Source organism: Biomphalaria glabrata, chromosome 6 (genome assembly GCF_947242115.1).
Source record: "Biomphalaria glabrata chromosome 6, xgBioGlab47.1, whole genome shotgun sequence".
Taxonomy (NCBI): domain Eukaryota; kingdom Metazoa; phylum Mollusca; class Gastropoda; family Planorbidae; genus Biomphalaria; species Biomphalaria glabrata.
Genome location: NC_074716.1, coordinates 51,929,791 through 51,950,510, shown reverse-complemented (window position 1 = coordinate 51,950,510; position 20,720 = coordinate 51,929,791). Strand labels below are relative to the sequence as shown.

General features: G+C 38.0%; 1 protein-coding gene across 3 annotated transcripts in view; it reads right to left on the bottom strand.

Moving 5' to 3' along the window:
• LOC129926976 (molluscan insulin-related peptide 7-like) overlaps positions 1-18,023 on the bottom strand; it is a 30,702-nt gene extending 12,679 nt beyond the window's left edge. Inside the window, exon 1 of one of the 3 annotated variants that reach the window (XM_056033910.1) lies at positions 17,866-18,023. The gene's annotated coding sequence lies outside the window, so the exon portion shown is untranslated. Of the gene's footprint in view, positions 1-6,835; positions 7,141-17,865 lie in introns of those variants that run through there. The other 2 variants (XM_056033913.1, XM_056033911.1) reach the window with 2 other exon arrangements.
• Between the last annotated feature and the right edge of the window lie 2,697 nt (positions 18,024-20,720).

Below are 20,720 nucleotides of genomic sequence, written 5' to 3'. Positions count from 1 at the left end.
TGATGTGCAATCTTACTGGACAGACTCCTAGCAATATTTAAGTATTAGAATATAAATAGTGTTATAAATTTAGGACAATCGCTCATCAAATAAAAAAATATGGATAATCCAACCGTCGGAACCCAAAGTTTCTTCCATAGAAATGAGCTGGAATCCACCATTTCTTTAGTTCCTTCTCTAAATCCTATCATCGCTTGTGTTGAACAGTGCGCTGGTGCGTACCAAAGGCGTCGGCGTAAGAGCAGAGTTATAATAATAGAATGATAAATTAAAGAGCACTATCAGCTTCAGAAAGGAAGAATTGAAATTGAAAGAAAAAAGAATCAGCTTTTGTTGCTACTTGCTACTTGTTTCAGGTGTTTCTTCTGATGTGTGATTATTACGTTGTAGCCCAGGCCTCTCGCAAGACATCTGGGGATGCCGGCGGGAAGGATTCGAACCCTGGACCTTTGAGACGATAGTCCTCATCGCATACCACACAACAAGGTAGCAAGTAGGGTACGAATAGATTTAGAAATTTCGCACTTCAGCAACCGCGTTGCTCAAAATGATAAAATTATCTGGATAACTTTACTCGGGATCTAAATAGGTCAGGTGACATTGGCAAGATCAGAATGACATAGCTAATGTCATATTTGCTAGTTTCCAGGTCACAGGTCATCCGACTGTTGATCAATGAATTTTTTTTTTAAATCTGAAATTCCCCCCCCCCCCCCACCCTGTGATATCCCATTCACGAAGATCATTGTCTTTTAAATATGTGGGTCTTTGTAGCTGAAGTGATATGATCACGGGGGCCAGCAGGGCGGAAATAAGATATCAAATATCAATAACAGTTTCGATTGGCTGATATGATTTTAAGCTCCAGTGGTTTCAATTAATTTTCATTGTTAATTAACAGAGACCATCTTTAGGAATGCGTTCTGAAATGCTAAGATCTAATTCATCTAAACGCTTTACGGCTTCGATAGACGTCTCGTAAATATTTGAAATAAACAAACAGAAATTTCTCATTTCATTTTAATCTAGGTCTTGACCTATTAAACATTGGCTTATAATGTAGGTCTATTTTGAGACAAGGTGAAGACAGAGGGGAATTCCCTTCTGTAGAAAATGTTTTTGTCTGCGGTTGTAAGAATGCATTTTACATGATGGTAGTTGAGTTGTTTTTTTTTCCCGGCTGTAAATTGACTTTTATTTAAAAGTTCATCTTTTTTTTTTTTTTTTGGTTGGGGTGGGGTGGGGGTGGGGTGGGGAGGGTAGAGCTGCTGTCAGAAACACGAACTGCAAAAAAAAAAAAAAAAAAAGCGAGCTTATAAAAAATCCGACTATTACTGATCGACACGCATGAAAGAATGTATTTGTCCAGACAATCCGAGGACGAAAAATGAAATATATTTTGTTGTCCCATGAGGCTGGCTCTAAAATTATTATCACAATTTCTAATCAGCCTTCTTTTAGAATCAGGGGTTCGCGACCCACAGGTTGAGCATTTGCCAGGGGTCGCCTAAGACCATCGGAAATTTCGTTTTTTTCGTCTATTTTCCATTTGAACTTTTGTTTTGTAATACGATTAAGTGTTTTACCATAAAGCACAAGTGATACCAAATCAGTCATCGTTATATATGCTACTGCTCTATTCGAATTGAAGATGAAAATAAATTGAATATAAAAGAAAAGTAATAGTAATAAAATTGGTAATATAAATTTATCTAAGTTGAATAATTCACTCTGTAAATCTTCCGAGAGGTTAGCATTCACATTATTGGTAATATATTGAAGTCACAAATCCTTACATTACATCATAGCCAGAGGCAAAAAGTGCGAGGGATGGGAAAAATAATTAAATCTTAAACGAACTTACGTTGGTAAACTATGTAACAAAAACGATTTTTAAAGTTTTGAATATATATATACATGTATATCAGATAAGAAGTTAGGTGCATGTCAGAAGGAAGAATCCCTAAAGATATCTTATATGCCGAGCTTGTGGATTGAGTTAGATCCAAAGGCAGCCCAAGACTAACTTACAGAGATGTCTGCAAGCGATACATGAGAACTAGAGGCATCAACCAAAGTATGTGGAAGGAGATAGCCCAAAATCGGACAGCATGAAGACAGACTGCGTGTGCTGGTACGAACCACGCCAACATAAAAAAAAAGCAATAACGAAGCTGCCTTAGTCAAGAGAAAGGACAAAAAAATGGTGCCCTGTCAGCTAGCCCTAAAACAGATGAATACACATGCATAAACTTATATTATGAAATATAGACGTAATCTACCGCTCCAGAATTGCCTTGATTAGCCACACCAGATTCTTCCCCGTCTCAAGATGAAACCAAAGCTAGTGACTCATCTGTTGTCTTCCGAGACATCCATTGGCCTCCTTCAGTCGTAGAACGACTATGGTTCATCTCAGAGCACACTTCCTCATGTGGCTTTGGAGCCCTATTTTGGAGAGACACTCCCCCGTCCACAGATAGCGCAGGTTAAGGTGGCTTTTGCTTCGGTGGTAGAGGAGCTGGCCGTTTTTTTCGGATTGTACGTTTTTCTTCCTGAGCTGAGACCCATGTGCTTTCACTGTCCTAGCTTTCTTGGTCACTCTCTCTCTCTCCATCTGGTGCGGTCTAGAGCTATGTCTTCCGAGAGAGAAGGAGCCAAATAAAAAGTGAAGTGAAACCAGGTCGTCAACGAAACTCCGTCAGACATGCAACAGTTACCGCACATGATATGCAATTAGGCTTTAATCCCCCCCCCCCCCTTGAAGTAGATGTCGTGTACGCCTCTGGCATTTCATAAACAGAATTACTTGACCCACGCATTGGACTGGCTCTGCTGACGAGTTACGATTTCTGTCATACGTGATATGTGTGTGTTTGACGTGTGTGTGTGACGTGTGTGTGTGTGTGTGACGTGAAAGTGTCAAACTGTCAAAACTTTCCCTCGCTCACCTGACGTCATTTGTCGTGGGTGTACAAGCCGCCTATTTAAGTTTAACCTACTGAATCAAAAGGCGGCTCCATAAATTGGCTATCGGGATTACATTTGGCGAGTAAGTGTGGGAGGCGCTGTGGCTGAGGGGTAAAGCAATCGGCTTCCGATCGAGCGGTCCCGGGTTCGAATCCGTCTAGTGTTGTTTTTTTTTTAATTGTGTGTTCACCAACCTTTAATGGGTACCTGACATTAGTAGGGTAAAGGTAAAGGCGGTTAGTCGTTGTACTGGCCACATGACACCCTCGTTAACCGTTGGCCACAGAAACAGATGACCTTTATATCATCTGCCCTATAGATCGCAAGGTCTCAACGTATAACTTTACTCGCGATGATGATTTCATGTGGCCAGTACAACGACTAACCGCCTTTGTATATAATAGAAAACAAGGACTAGGAATTGAATATACACACTGTAGTCAATTTAAGGCAAGCACTCAACGAAAGTGAGGCGCGGTGGCTGAGCGGTAAAGCGCTTGACTTCCGAACCGGGGTCCTGGGTTCGAATCCTGGTGAAGACTGGGATTTTTAATTTCGGGATCTTCGGGCACCTCTGAGTCCACCCAGCTCTAATGGGCACCTGACATTAATTAGGGAAAAGTAAAGGCGGTTGGTCGTTGTGCTGGCCACATGACACCGTGGGCCACAGAAACAGATGACCTTTACATCATCTGCCCTATAGACCACAAGGTCTGAAAGGGGAACTTTACTTTACTTTACTACTCAACGAAAGTATGTAAAAAATAGACGATCTATTAATTTACAGTTAAAGATACACAGTGAGACATGGAATTCATCTATCAAGTCACAAGGAGTCTTGTCTTTAGTTCTACAAGTCCTTTTCTACCTAAACACTAGTACAGACCACCGACACACTTCCCAGTGTCGCTCGAGGTCCTCGATACAGTTCACTGGTAGCATTAACGGGTCCCAGACAAACTCAGGTTCGGTCTGTTACATAGGTTAGTGTTGAAAAAAACAACACCTTTACTTCTTATAACTACTTTACAAAACAACGCCTTGCTTCAGCTTTTTTTTTTTAGTTTTTCAAGACATTTTTGTGTAGTGTTAGAGATCTCCATGTCCCGTCTAGGTGTAATATATATAGGTCTATTTTGTTAATATATATATAGGTCTGTGCAGGGGCGGACTAGGTGTCAAAATCGGCCCTGGCATTTCTATTCAATCAGGCCCATAAATTGCATATTATATGATGGGCATCCAATTATAGGCATGCATGTCCTCAAAATCGGTATGGCGAGTATCGAATAAAATGAGCTCTATATTTTTACCAGAAATATAGGCCTTATGATGCTTTTCAATCGCTAAGTGTGTAGGCCTTAAAAGGATGAAGCCTACTAGTAGCACTGTCTACGGATGTAGGCTATTACATTATTTCGGAAAATGTGTTAGATCAAATTAGTATTACACTGTAGAGAGATTTTTTTAAAAACACGATGCCGCTTTTATAAGAGAACATTATAAAACCTTTGACAATTTAATACATGGTGGCATCCATGCGGCTCTTTCGTTGGCCCACCGGCCCATTTAGGTATCGGCCCACCGGGCATTTGCCCAAATGCCCATATAGCCAGTCCGCCACTGGGTCTGTGGCACAACTGTTTTATTAATATATATAGGGCTGTGGCACAACTATTTTGTTGATATATATATAGGTCTGTGGCACAACTATTTTGTTGATATATATATAGGTCTGTGGCACAACTATTTTGTTAATATATATAGGTTTGTGGCACAACTATTTTGTTAATATATATAGGTCTGTGGCACAACTATTTTGTTAATATATATAGGTTTGTGGCACAACTATTTTGTTAATATATATAGGTCTGTTGCACAACTATTTTGTTAACATATATAGGTCTGTGGCACAACTATTTTGTTAATATATATAGGTCTGTGGCACAACTATTTTGTTGATATATATATAGTTATGTGGCACAACTATTTTGTTAATATATATAGGTTTGTGGCACAACTATTTTGTTAATATATATAGTTCTGTGGCACAACTATTTTGTTAATATATATATAGGTCTGTGGCACAACTATTTTGTTGATATATATATAGGTCTGTGGCACAACTATTTTGTTGATATATATATAGGTCTGTGGCACAACTATTTTGTTGATATATATATAGGTCTGTGGCACAACTATTTTGTTAATATATATAGGTTTGTGGCACAACTATTTTGTTAATATATATAGGTCTGTTGCACAACTATTTTGTTAACATATATAGGTCTGTGGCACAACTATTTTGTTAATATATATAGGTCTGTGGCACAACTATTTTGTTGATATATATATAGGTCTGTGGCACAACTATTTTGTTGATATATATATAGGTCTGTGGCACAACTATTTTGTTGATATATATATATAGGTCTGTGGCACAACTATTTTGTTGATATATATATAGGTCTGTGGCACAACTATTTTGTTGATATATATATAGGTCTGTGGCACAACTATTTTGATATACCATTTACCAGAAAAAAATAACTTATCATCAACACTTTATTTCGTACACCGGTTACACCCAAAAATAAAACTAGCTATTATTATTCTTCCGCCATGTATGAAAATCTTCATCTAGTCAGTTTTGTGTCGTCAAGCTCTAGCCTCTTTTTTGGAGTCGAATAATAAATACACAGCATTCGAACCAGTGGCGTATCTAGGTGTGGGAGGAGGTGGGGGGGGGTCCAATTTTTTAAAATCCCCCCCCCGGGCCCCAAAATGAGGGGATTCTCCCAAATGAGTGTCACCATTTTTTCTTACATTAAATATCTAGCCAAAGCCATGTTATCTTGCTATTCATGTTGTTATGTCAATAAGTGACCATTATGCATGTATTCAACACATTAGACTTATATGATTACATAAGTACATTATCTCATGTCATGATGTCAAATGTCAAAATACAGGGGTCCCCTAAAAAGGCCCCCCCCCGGGACCAAAAACCCATGCTACGCCACTGATTTGAACGACGTCATCAATACCCTGAACATTTCCACAGGTGGGTGAAGAGGCAGGCCATAGAAATGTTTCTCATTTGAAAGAGTACCACTGGGATTCCACTTGGCAAGGACCGAGTGACCAGTCTTATGCCTGTCCGGTCCAACTAAAGTTTAGATGGCCGTTAACTTGTATTATCTTATAAATAACAGACGTTCCTTCAAAAGATAAGATAATTACGGCCTTCCCGTATTTGTTAATCAAGTCGTTCACGTCAATTAATGACTTAAACTCTGCCTGGTCGTGCCGTTTGCGCGCTGGACTGTCGTTCGGATTCATCGACGGTCGAGGGTTCAAACCCTGCCCGCTCCCATCCCCCGTCGTCCTGCGGGAGATTTGGACTAGGAAGTAAACTATCTTCAACTCTGAAGGAACATCCGAATTATGTAAAACATTTTACAAAACAAATCGAATTCTCATTAAAGTAAAGTAAAGTTCCCCTTTCAGACCTTGCGATCTATGGGGCAGACGATGTTAAGATTATCTGTATCTTTGGCCAACGATTAGCGAGCAGGGTGTCATGTAGCCAGCACAAGAACCAACCGCCTTTACTTTTCCCAACTAATGTCAGGTACCCATCAGAGCAGGGTGATCTCAGGGGCACCATAAAAAAATCACGAAATTCAAAATCCCAGTCTTCATCAAGATTCGAACCCAGGACCCACTGTTTGGAAGCCAAGTGCTTTACCACTCAGCCATCGCTATCCCCGAATTCTCATTAAGACAAAAAAAAAGTATGAATTATATTGAAGTAGAATTTCTATAGTGTATACAGTTTGAATGAAACATAAAAACAACTTACATAATTTTCTGGCTTTGTCTTTCTAATACCAAACATCTGACTTCTGCGTCTACGGGTGCGTATAAAAACAGGAAAAGAAGACGACACAAGAAAGTATAACAATAACGAAACAATTAAACAATATTCACACTAGTAACTCATAGGCCTATTTTGAAAAAGACAATTTTGTGTCTGAAAATAATGTATCAGTTAATCCAATAATGATAATAGCGTCCCTGAGACCATCTTGGCTCCGATGACTCTGTCCGGTATGCGAAGACAGGAGTCGCTTTTTTTTTTTTGGCGCTATACGAGTTGTGAGCTCTTTAACCTGCTGGATTTGCACTACAAACTGAAGCAGACGTGGATAGATAGAGCGTGGTTGGGGGGGGGGTCTGGGGAAAGGGAGGGAATGAGATTTTGGTAGGGACGCCTACATGTGCGGAGGCGTGGGGTGGGGGGGGGTGATATCGTAGCGGGATTTATGACATGGAAGCTCCCGTTGTCCCCCTACCCCCGGGACTTTTTAATGACTACCAGATTTCGTGTTGAGGAGCAGAAGTGACCTTGACATAGAATTATTGACATACAGATGACAGGTTGTTTGGTAAAATGTATGGATACTTGTACATGTAGAATCCATTGTGTAGGCCTCCTTTCAACCCACACGCTTTGCTGAAGTTTGCTGAACTTTACATTGAAACAGTTTAAGACATTCTCCTAGATTTACATTGAAACAGTTTAAGACATTCTCTGACATTCACATTGAAATAGTTTAATACATTCTCTGACATTCGCATTGAAACAGTTTAAGACACTCTCTGAGATTCACATTGAAACAGTTTAAGACATTCTCTGAGATTCACATTGAAACAGTTTCATTTCCAGGTACCAAACATACACACACACACACACACATACACGAACGCGCGCACACACACACACACACACGCACACACACAAATACATACATAGATGCATACATTGGGAAGACATAGCACTAGACCGCACTAGTTGGAGAGAGACGGTGACCAAGAAAGCTATGGACAGATAGAAAACATGGACCTCAGCTCTGGAAGAGAAGTGTGCCATACGGAAAATGGCCGGCTCCTCTACCACCAAAGCGAAAGCCACCTTAACATGTGATATATGTGGACGGGAGTGCCTCTCCAAAATAGGGCTTCACAGCAATATGAAAAAGTGTTCGAGATGAACCATAGTCGTTCTACGACTGAAGGAAGCCAACAATATAACATACACAGATTATATACAACATACATACATACATACATACATACATACATACATACATACATACATTCATACATACATACATACACACCCATTACACCAAAGTTACATCCTCTCTGGACGAAGTGGTTGGCTTATCTCCAGGCATGAGTTGAAAGATTTTTAAAACTCACCGCTAAGACCTGCATCGAAGTCTACTTTATCTAGCGATGTGTCTTTGTTGATTGTATTTGTGTTTTGAGTCTGTATTCACATCTAAATCATTATTGTAATAGCAGCAATGTTGAGGTCGACAACTGTAGTCAAACTGAATTTCCCATTTTTTTTTTTCTGGACCAATGAAAATTATCTTATCTTATCTTATCTTATCTTATCTTATCTTATCTTATCTTATCTTATCTTATCTTATAAACAACTTTTTCTCTAGTCATGAAGGCGTAGCTGGGGTGGGGGTCCAAATTTGGTATCCCCCCCCCCACCCGGGCCCCCACTCGAGGCGGTCTCAGAAATGAGCGTCCGAAATGTGTTTTTACATTAAATATTAAGCCATTATTTCATGTCATGATGTTGCACTTCAAAATGCAGGGGCCTCTAAAGAGGTCAAGCCTCCGCCCCAGGGGGCCGTCATACTCCATTTCTGTCTTTAATTTTAGGAAACGTTTTTACTATTTGAGTCATCTACATTTTCTTAAGGAAAAGATAATTTGATTAAATATAAAAATAAGTCATCGAAAAAAACAAACAAACACCAAATTAAATCCAATGTTTTAGGACAAGTTACGCAAATATTTTATAGTTAAATTAAAAGCCTGACTTCTAGTAGACTACTACTAAAGTCGATGGCCGTTTGAAAAAAAAAATGTCAAAAGTAGTTAGTTGTATTCGGTCAGAGATTAAAATCTAAATATACCTTTGAAAAAAAAAAAAAGAATTCGTATTTTCGCTAATTTATTATTTCGCCTTTTTAAAAAAATCTAGATTAACAGTTCTTAAATTGCGGGGGGCGCACCCCTAAGTGGTACGATGTGCTAAGGGGGCGCTAAAGTGGTCAGGGGACAAAATCTTTTTAGTATTTTAATAGTCCTTATTAATTCGCCTACAGGCGTCTTCAACAACATTGACAGGAGACTCAAGACTTTTTTTTTTTAAATATTATTATTATTTTTTTTTTAGAGAAAACCATTTCAAATGAACGCGACTGTTTTCGACATGTCAGCCCCGTCGAATTTATTTCTTCTGACTTTTCTACAGCGTTCTGTTAACGACTTATGCGTGACAAATAAAATAAATAAAAACAAAAAAAAAATTTAAAAAATCAAAGCTTATATTAAGCGTAATTGTATCCATTCCATTAAATTAATTAAATTTGTAATAGATCTTGACTAACAATAAAAAAGCATTTATAAAAATAAATTAAAAAAAAAATAACAAAGGAAACTACATTAATTTGAACTTGTAGGCTAAAGCCTTCTCAGGCTTCTCAAGCCAACGCGGTTACCACTCTGCTAGCGAAAAGTCTATGAACATGGAAGATTGTATATTTATCTAGTGTTTCTATTTCTTGTTTGCGTTCACTAAGCCTAATATAAAGGGGACTAATTCAGCTTGTACCACCACTTCAGTCAAGTTCTATTTCTTTCCTTTGTTTGAGATGTTTGATGTTTAATTTCTGAAAAAACAACGTCCATTGTTTGACAACATATCTGGAATGAATAGCACCAACACAACCCCCTGCCCCAACTCGAAATGACAGACCGTTAAAAACTCACAAACAGGGCCGGATTTACACTTGCTAAGGCCCTAAGGTATTTGGGATATGGGGCCCCGTGTAATCAAAATAACTCAATTTTTCCTTTGATTTTTTCTTTAAAATGATTGAAAATATCACTAAAACCATTTTTGGGGGGCTGGGGGCCCCTAAGCTTTAGTTTATGTCGCCTATAGTTAAATTCAGCCCTGCTTACGAATGCTTCAAACGAAATTGATTTGTTCAAGTTCGATGATTAAAATTTTGAGAACCGGTGATCTAGACTCAGACTCTTTTGTTGATGATTTGCATTCGGTCAATATTCTCAAAGACTTTCAAATAATATGTCTACAAAGATAATAGCACACATTAGAAAGAGGGAGAGGGGGGGGGGAGAAAGGGGGCGACTTCTGATCTCGAGAAATTGATTTTATAAAAAAAGGTTAGAGCTTCCCCAGAATCTCTGAAATTCATGTTGTATGTTTGGTGGACCTTTGTAGAATATCTGGTGGATTTTTTTCTAACATATCTGGTGGACCTTTGTAAAATATATGGTGGACCTTTGTAAAATATTTGGTGGACCTTTGTAAAATGTGTTGTGGACCTTTGTAAAATTATTGGTGGACCTTTGAAAATGGTTGGTGGACCTTTGTAAAACGTCTGGTGGACCCTTTTAAAATGTGCAATGGACCTTTGTAAAATGTTTGTTGGACCTATGTAAAATATTTGGTGGATCTTTATAAAATGTTTGGTGGATCTTTGTAAAATGTTTGGTGGATCTTTGTAAAATATTTGGTTGGATCTTTGTAAAATGTTTGTTGGATCTTTGTAAAATATTTGGTGGATCTTTGTAAAATGTTTGTTGGATCTTTGTAAAATATTTGGTGGATCTTTGTAAAATATTTGTTGGATCTTTGTAAAATATTTGGTGGATCTTTTTAAAATGTTTGTTGGATCTTTGTAAAATGTTTGGTGGATCTTTGTAAAATGTTTGGTGGATCTTTGTAAAACGTCTGGTGGACCCTTTTAAAATGTGCAATGGATCTTTGTAAAATGTTTGGTGGATCTTTGTAAAATGGTTGGTGGACCTTTGTAAAACGTCTGGTGGACCCTTTTAAAATGTGCAATGGACCTTTGTAAAATGTTTGTTGGACCTATGTAAAATATTTGGTGGATCTTTGTAAAATGTTTGGTGGATCTTTGTAAAATATTTGGTTGGATCTTTGTAAAATATTTGGTGAATCTTTGTAAAATATTTGGTTGGATCTTTGTAAAATATTTGGTGGATCTTTGTAAAATATTTGGCTGGATCTTTGTAAAATATTTGGTGGATCTTTGTAAAAATTTGGTTGGATCTTTGTAAAATATTTGGTGGATCTTTGTAAAATATTTGGTGGATCTTTGTAAAATATTTGGTTGGATCTTGGTAAAATATTTGGTGGATCTTTGTAAAATATTTGGTGGATCTTTGTAAAATGTTTGGTGGATCTTTGTAAAATGTTTGGTGGATCTTTGTAAAATGTTTGCTGCACTTCACAAAAAAGTTTTGGTGGACCTGAAAGAAATATTTGGTGGACCTGAAAGAAATATTTGGTGGACCTGAAAGAAATATTTGGTGGACCTCAAAGAAATATTTGGTGGACCTCAAAGAAATATTTGGACCTCAAAGAAATATTTGGTGGACCTCAAAGAAATATTTGGTAGACCTCAAAGAAATATTTGGTGGACTTTTCCACGGACAACGCTTCAGGGCCTCAACGTGTCGCCCGAATGGAAACGGTCATAAGAGGAGACAATTAGGCCCAAATGGAAGCAAAATAAAACCCTGTTGGACGCCTGAGAACTAAAACTAGCGGGAATGTAAGAGCGCCCTAACTCCTATGACACAATCCAAGCAGCGTTCCTATACGTTTTTTTTATGGAAGACACCCTTTTGGCAACTATAATAAATAGAATGAAAATGGAGGCGTTTCCCTGGTGTGCTCGGCCTCTAGTCCTATCGGTAAAAGGGATATAACGTATTTACATCAGCTTAACTTTCTCCCAGACAGAACAACTGTATAATTGAGGAGGCGGGGGGGGGGGAGTTTCAGTTGGTCTACACTACAGCCGTGTTTCCCTAACTTTCTCCATACCGGAACACTTCACACATGTTGTGTATTTAGCGGAACACTTCACACATGTTGTGTATTTAGCGGAACATTTTGCTTATTTCTTTAGAGAAATTATTGTCGTGGCCTCGTAGTTAATGATGGACCTCATTCACCAATCGTAAACAAGCCACGTGCTTCTCTATCTCTTCTATACAAATTATGATCTAATTTTAATTAGTTATAGATATTGGGTAGGCCTATCAACTAACATTTTTTTTTATCAATAGTATTACAGACCGATGGTTTTGGTTCGTGGAACACCTATTCAGGCCTCGCGGAACACTAGGGTTCCGTGGAACACAGTTTGGGAAACACTGGTCTAGTGTTGAGTCCTAAGCTCAATTCTTACGTCAGTGACTAAGTTGGTGGTCTTTGCTGAAATGTTTGGCAGGCCTCTCTGAAAAGTTTACGACAGTGAACAGCCTTAGAAAAGAATTGAACAGAAACTCTTGTTACTATTCTCTTTTAAAAGAGATGGCCTATGCACTTTCCGAAAGACAAGAGTCAACCATGATTACACAAGTTGACGAATGATGAGCCCTAAGGGAAATAGCTGTGTTATAAGACACTTTTATCTATGAATAGATCACGGCTATGTTGTAAACAGCTTGGTTTCGAGATTATCAATTCAAGTGTTTTAACATCATGTATCGCCAGTGGCTATCATTTATCACTAGATGTCATGGCCAACGCGTTATGTTACGTAAGAATGGTAGCACAAACAAACAATGGTGACTGACTGACTGACTGACTGACTGACTGAAGGCTGTTTTGTATGGATGTTTTTGTTTAAAAAAAGATTTTAAAAGATTGATTGTACATTGACTAATTAAATATCTCGTTGTTGTTTTTTAGTCACCTTTTTTTTTTGTTCGGCTGTCAAACAGAAATAGTAAAAGAAAGAGAGAGAGAGAGAGAAAATGAGGAGAGACAATGGGAGTGAAGGGGAGAGATGAAGAGAGATAAAGAGAGTGTGAATGAAAGAGAAAGGAGAAAGTAGAAGGAGCAAAAAAAAAGTGAAACAAAAAAAATTATAAATAAAATACTTAAAAAAAACACAAAGCATAAAATAAGCGTACTTGTATCAATTAGTTTGGATCAATCATGTAATTATATTAGTAATAGCTCTAAATTAACTATAAACAAGCATTTATAAACAATTAAAAAGGGGGAAACCTACGGCTTAAGCCTTTTCAGGCTTCTCAAGCCAACACGGTAACCACTTTGCTTAGTGGAGAGCTTATGAACATTAAAGATTGTTTAGTTATCTATTGTTTCTATAGTGTCGGCTTATTTTTCAGGTTTGTGTTCCCTTACTCTCAGACGGCGACCTATAAAAGGGATTAATTCACCTTATACCGCCACTTCAGTCAATTACTATTTCTTTCCCTTTTTCGAGATACCAAACAAAAATAATTTATAACCAATAGTTAATTAACTTTTTTTTTTATTGATTCTTGTGTTGTCAGATACAAGAAATAATTGTGTAAAATTTATTTCCGCTTGATCAGAGAATGGGTGTGGGAGACATAAAATGTATAAACTTTTTACCAGACAGACAGACAAAGAGAGTAAGTTGATCTAAGCTTTTTAAAAAGTGAAAGAAAGGCAGAGAGAGAGAGAGAGAGAGAGAGAAGGAGGGTAGACAGAGAGGCAGATCATGAAATAGTGAAAAACAAAAAAAAAAAACAAAAGAAGAGAGGAAATGAAGAAAACAGGAAGAAATGAAGGAGAGAGAAAGACAGAAAAATCATTTGAAGAAAACTATTTTATGATATCCAAAGAGCTCTCTGCTCCGACACGCGACAATAACAAAGGAAGATTAAACATTTCCAGAAGGGAATGAAACTTAATACTAATTATCAATTTCAAATAATACCCACACAAAAAAAAAATTGATTTGAATAACTCTGAATCTTTGATGAAACATAAATACCCAAAAGAAACATAGATCTGAACCCAAGTCTTATTAAGTTTTTTTGTGTAGATATTCTAAAAACATGACGGGAAAAAAAGGAAGAAATTAATTAGATTTGTATTGTATAGACTTGCAACTACTGCCGATAGCTAGAAATGGCTAGCTCTTTATTTCTTGTGTACGGAATGCAGGACGTTTTGATACCTGATATATTTTAAAAGAATTAGGCTCATTTTCTGTGCTAATTCTTGCACTGTAGCATCAAAAACTGTGATCGCAGCTGTGTATCAAGGACTGGCCTCTTTAGTCACACAAGAAGTTGCAAAGGGAATAGATCATCTCTCGAGATGCCACACAACATCAAATTTCTTAACTCTTTCTCCTGTAGCGAAAATTTATTTTCATATCGTAGTTGGCAACAGTGAAGCGGTGGGAAGCGTGGTCGAGAGACTAAGTGCGCTTGAACTTGGCTTGTCTTGGCTACCTAGAAGGGGGCTCGAGGTTCGACACCCGACTCGGGCAGAGTTGTGTTGCCTAAAGGCAGCACGGAAAACCAACTCCTAGATACCCCCTCCCCCCCCCCCAACTGGTCCACAAATGAGATTGGACCAAAGCGCTCTGAACATGAAAGCATGAAAGTAGCGCTATATAAAATCTATAATAATAATACCTGGCATTGTTAAGTTGATCTATGCATTTTAAAATCTCTGCTGATCTTCCTTTCTTAATTACCCCCCCCCCCTTTTTTTTTTTTAGGTTACCTTATATCGTCACCACATTTCCCCCTATCGCTTATTTATATGTTCTATGAAATAATGTACGTTTTTGGGAAGACGCAGCCTTAGGAGTTAGACCGCACTAGATGGAGAGAGACGGTGACCAAGAAAGCTATAGACAGCGGGAAAACATGGGCCTCAGCTCTTGAAGAGAAGCGTGCCACACGGAAAATGGCCGGCTCCTCTACCACCAAAACTAAAGCCACCTTGACCTGCAATATATGTGGACGGGAGTGTCTCTCCAAAATAGGGCTCCACAGCCACATGAACAAGTGTTCGAGATGAACCATAGTCGTTCTACGACTGAAGCAGGCCAATGAATGCAAGCCTAATCTAAAGCATCTCTAAATAAACAAAGAGCCGATTCACGTGTTAAAAATCCCTAAAAAAAACAACAACTTAAGCTTATCTAAAGGGGAAGAACTCCGCCCTTAAAGCTATATCAACCAATATGTACAAGCTATTTCCCGTATTCGATTTCAAACAAAATAATTATTTACCAATAATTGATTGACTAATTCAGTGTTTTTGTTTATTGATTCACGTTTTTAGGTAAAATAAATAATTGTTTAAAGTATTAAGTTGATCGGAGAGTACGCGAGGAAAAAAAAAACGTTAACAATTATTTAAGGGGACTAAACCCAACAAATTTAGCCATATAAGTGTATACTGAAGTTATAGTTTCCCTTGTTGCTACTAAACAAAATAATTAATCATCCGTAATTAATTGTCTGTTTGGTTCCTTTTTAAAAAAAAATTGATTTATGTCTTTTCTGTGTGAGAAATAGCGTTTACACACTTATTACCGGACAGATAGACAGACAGACAGAGTGAGTTGACATAAGCTTTGTAAAAATGTATCTCGAAAATTGGACAAATTGATTCAAAAGAAAAAAAAAACAAATATTATTAATGGGGCTTCGATAATGATAGTCTACGATTTAGGTCAGTGACCTGAAACTATAGAGAGACATGACGCAGTGGAAGCTCAATTATCCAGCTATTTTTCCAAGACAGACCAGGGGCGGAGTTTGGAATTATAAGAAGGCGTTGTTTTCTAAGATGAATGGAAACATGCAGTCTTTTACTTGGTAACGAGATCCAAAATACGACCTACACATTTTGCCACATCTGATGGACACGAGTATAATCAATAAAAAACTAACATTTAAAAAAGTCAAAGATATATATTGATACAAGCGTGATGGCTGAGTGATAAAGCGCTTGGCTTCAGAACCGAGGGAGCCTCGGGGTTCGAATCTAGGTGAAGGCTGTGATTTCGAATTTCCGTTTTTTTGTTTGTTTGGACGCCCCTGATTCCAGCATGACATTAGTTTAGGAAAATAAAGGAGGCTGGTCTTTTTTTTTTTCTTCTTTGAGTTTGTTTTTTATTAAGATTTTTTTCTGGCGTGACCTTGACATCTGTTAAAAGGCTTTAAAAAAGGCGGGAAGATGAATGATTGTGTTAGTGTTAAGATAGTTTTGTTGATGATCCCAGGTATGCAGAAGCTGGGGTATTTTCCCTAGAACTAAAAAAACACATCTTTCTTCTTCTCTTCTTTAAATACAGCCAAATAAAATCTAGGGTGACACTAGTCTCTAAACCTGGTTGTTTTTTAAACAACCCACAAAAAAGTAAAAAAAAACTCGTTTAGATTAATGCATCCTGACCTTCCGCCCGTCCGTCTGTCTGTTTAGATCATAAAATCTAAAAACGCTATTGAAATTTCTATTTGACCACAGCAAAGGAGACTTTTGTCTTTTAAATAACTTATAAAATTAAATATGCAGGCAATTATACAAACATACCATTTTTAAAACATGATTTTAATTCTTATATAACATATACTAAACATATTGACACTGCCAGGGACACGATACACACTGGCAATTATTCCCAAGAATATAGATTCATTTTTGACTATATTGTATATTTTTCATTTACCGTTAGGTATTTATTGCCAGGTAATACGCGACACAAAAAGAAAAGAACCAAAAAAAAAATTAATAAATTTAAAACTTGAGAAGCTAAAGGAATGACTGTAAAATTCTTAAAAACATAAGTTTAATTTCTGGAGACTTTTTTTTTGAGCCAAATCTTGTGACTTCTAAATAACCCCATCAGCACCCCTGCGTAGAACTAGTTCCGCAGCTAATACATTTTTAATGAGACCTGAGGGGCGGGGCCAGCCCGCTGACGCTGAGTACCCTCCCCGCACCTACTGATGGTACTTGGTACTAAACGACGATCAGGGTCGTTACGGGAGATACGTTGAGGGGTGGGGGGGGGGCGGAACGGGGGGTGGGTCCTGGTAGTTTTGCTAAGTATCAGTGAATGTTTTTGGACAAAGCGAGGCCAGCTGTAAGCACGGGCCCGAACCTGAGAAACCACGTGGAAACCAGATAAAAACATATGGAAACCAGATGAGTTTTATGACATAACTAGCTACCGAAATCAACCTTGACCTTGACAGTCATAACCAACAAACAAGTAACAGAAAATGTACTGGCATCTCACATATCTATTAGAACCTGTATGAATTACTGCTGAATTACACTTTAGTACTGGCTAGGACTGAAAGTCTTAGACAGATTAATAGATAGATAGATAAATAGATAGATAGAAATAGATAGATAGATAGATAGATAGATAGATAGATAGATAGATAGATAGATAGATAGACAGACAGACAGACAGACAGACAGACAGATAGATAGATAGATAGATAGATAGATAGATAGATAGATAGATAGATAGATAGATAGATAGATAGATAGATAGATAGATAGATAGATAGATAGATAGTAAGACAAACATACAGACAGACAGACAGACAGACAGATAGATAGATAGATAGATAGATAGATAGATAGATAGATAGATAGATAGATAGATAGATAGATAGATAGATAGATAGATAGATAGATAGATAGATAAAAGTGCCAATGAAAAAGGACTACTTAAACATCTTAACTATCAAAAGACTCTCTTTACATAGATTCTGTCTGGAAGCTTAAATAGACCCCATAATGTAAACAAATAATCAGATATTAAACTTTTGAAAACTTTTTTATTCTTTGCTTTGTAATATTCCGATACAACCTAACTGATTCAGATACATAAAGAAAAAAAACATAAATAAATGCAAGACACTCTATCACACACCATGCACTCGTGCGCACTATCACTCAGTCTAAGTACTCACCTTGATCTAGTTAGTCTTCACACGCCCCTGAAAGGCCCCACAAGACCGAGACTGTCAAAGCCCGGGGTCTGTAGTTTAAGTATCAGGAGGAGGGGGTTGTGCACGTGGGAGAGAGAGAGAGAGTGAGAGCGAGAGACGCAGGCCAAAAGACCGCAGAACCAAAACAGAGGCTGTTTTATAGCGTAACAGTTGGAGACGCGACGATTTGCCAGGTTGTAGTTATTATTATTTTTTTTTTGTGGATCTCTCTTTTGAAGTGTCAGCGACCAGGGTGCCAGGGAGCATGGGCAGCGGGAGGGTTGAAGTACAATAAATGTGGCGCGAGGTACCTGGGGGATGATACAAACGGTGGGTGGATGCTGGATACTTCCGCTGTCTGTGAAATACATCAGGAAAAAAAAAAATGCGGCGGGAGTGGGGCTAGTGAGAGGTCGTCTGCTAATGCAAGACTTTATTCGCGCTGTTCAGATCGAAAATTGAATGATATTCTATTCTGTCACGATGGTATCATTTTAGTGTTATTTTTACAAAGCTCATACTCACTCTGTCTGGTAAAGAGTTTCAGCTTATACCATCATTTCAATCAAGTACGATTTCTTTCCCTTGTTCGGGATACCTTGCAAAACAATTAATAACCAATAGTTCGTTAACTAATTTGTTGTTGTTTTTTATTCTTATGTTGTCAGGTTAAAGAAATAATGGTGACACAATTTCGGTTTGATTCGAGATTGGGTGTCGGAGAAATAACGTGATCAAGCTTTTTTACCAGACAGACAGACAGACAGAGTGAGTTGATATAAGCTTTGTAAAAACATTTCTAATCGCACAGGTTTATAGTTGTTGGTCTAGATTTATAAACCAAAGTTAATTACATGACTGATCCAAACTAACTAATAGAATTACACTTCGTATGAGCTTGGCCTTTTTTTTTTCTGATATCGTCATTGAAAAGTATTTTATGTTTTTTCCTGTTATAGTTATATTTATTGTTATAGTTTCATGGTTACAGTGCTATTATTATACTTTATGTTATTTTTGTTTATTGTATAAAGTGTTGTTAAAAAGATGCTTTAGCAAATCCTCTTCCACTATTGTGTTTGTGTTGTCTGCTGTCTTGTCCACAGCTAAATAAAAACAACAACAACAACAAAGAAACCAAAAGCACGGAACAAAATAGAATGGCCCCTTCACCTCCAGCGTAGACCAAAATAGGTGCGACTTTTTAAAGCGTGCTTCTTGAAATGATGCATATGTATGAACACACTAATAAACTATTTTTGAATAAATACAAGGACTAGTAGGGGAGGCAACTGACGGCACTGGAATTTTCACATATGTATGATTAGACTCCCTTGAAGGTAAACTCCGTTGCGGAATTTTCTATAAAAAATAATAAAACAAGGCAAAACAAATGTAGCCCAAGTTTACAGACAAAATAAAACAAACAGTTCTTTAATATACTATATTTATGTTCAAGAATCGCAAAATCAGAGGACTTCACAAAAAAAAAACAAACCATTCCAATAATATAGTCAGTATATTGTCACGCAAAAGCATTACACCAGTAATACACCCTTGTTATAAATTGCTTATATATAGAGTTTTAGTTTATTTATGTTGTTAATTAGTTGGTGTTAGGACTTTCAGGATATAATTATTACGGACATAGACTCGACTGTGGCCTTTTCAGTATTAAACTTCTTTCAAGTCTATAACTGTATAGACTTAGTCCTTTAACCTTGTTACGTGTGTAGGGATTGTACTGTAGTAGTATAAACGCATCTAATACATCCGTACAAGAAACCCAGACATCTCCAGAGTAATCTCCCGAAGTCAGACAGCCATCAACAACTACGACAACAACATCCTATCCCAATTGCAATAATGTCGTCTTCTCAATTTCTGATAAAATTGGCAGCATTTAAGAAGTTAGCAAGTGAAAGAGAGCTCAGTAAAAGTAACCTTTACAAGTAGCGCCCTAAAACAAAAAAAAAAATTTCGTTCGCACCCCACTAAAACTCTTGGGGTCTGGTGGAGCTCTTCATGTTCAGCAAGATGTATTATCGCGGACTTTTTTTTTTGTTGTGTAAAAGTCGACAAGAGAAAGCTATACAACGATCGGGCGAAATTCGACCGTTTTGACAAATGAAAGTCGGGAAGAATCGCGTTAGCGGAGACGTTCTGAAAAGTTTTTCTTCCAAATGTTTAGACTCCATCTTGTTGCAGACGCCTCTTGCCAAAACTTTGTCACTTGTATAATAATTTGACTAGCAGAACACTGCAGACGACCGAACACCGCAGATTAACGAACACTGCAACACCGAACATTGCAGACGACCGAACATTGCAGACGACCGAACACTGCAGACGACCGAACACTGCAGACGACCGAACACTGCAGACGACCGAACACTGCAGACGACAGAACACTGCAACACCGAACACTGCAGACGACAGAACACTGCAACACCGAACACAGCAGACGAACGAACACTGCAACACCAAACATTGCAGACGACCGCACATTGCAGACGACCGAACACTGCAGGCGACCGAACACTGCAGATGACCGAACTGCAGACGACCGAACACTGCAGACGACCGAACACTGCAACACCGAACACTGCAGACGACCGAACACTGCAGACGACCGAACACTGCAACACCGAACACTGCAGACGAACGAACACTGCAGACGACAGAACACTGCAGACGACCGAACACTGCAGACGACAGAACACTGCAGACGACAGAACACTGCAGACGACAGAACACTGCAGACGACCGAACACTGCAGACGACAGAACACTGCAACACCAAACATTGCAGACGACAGAACACTGCAGACGACCGAA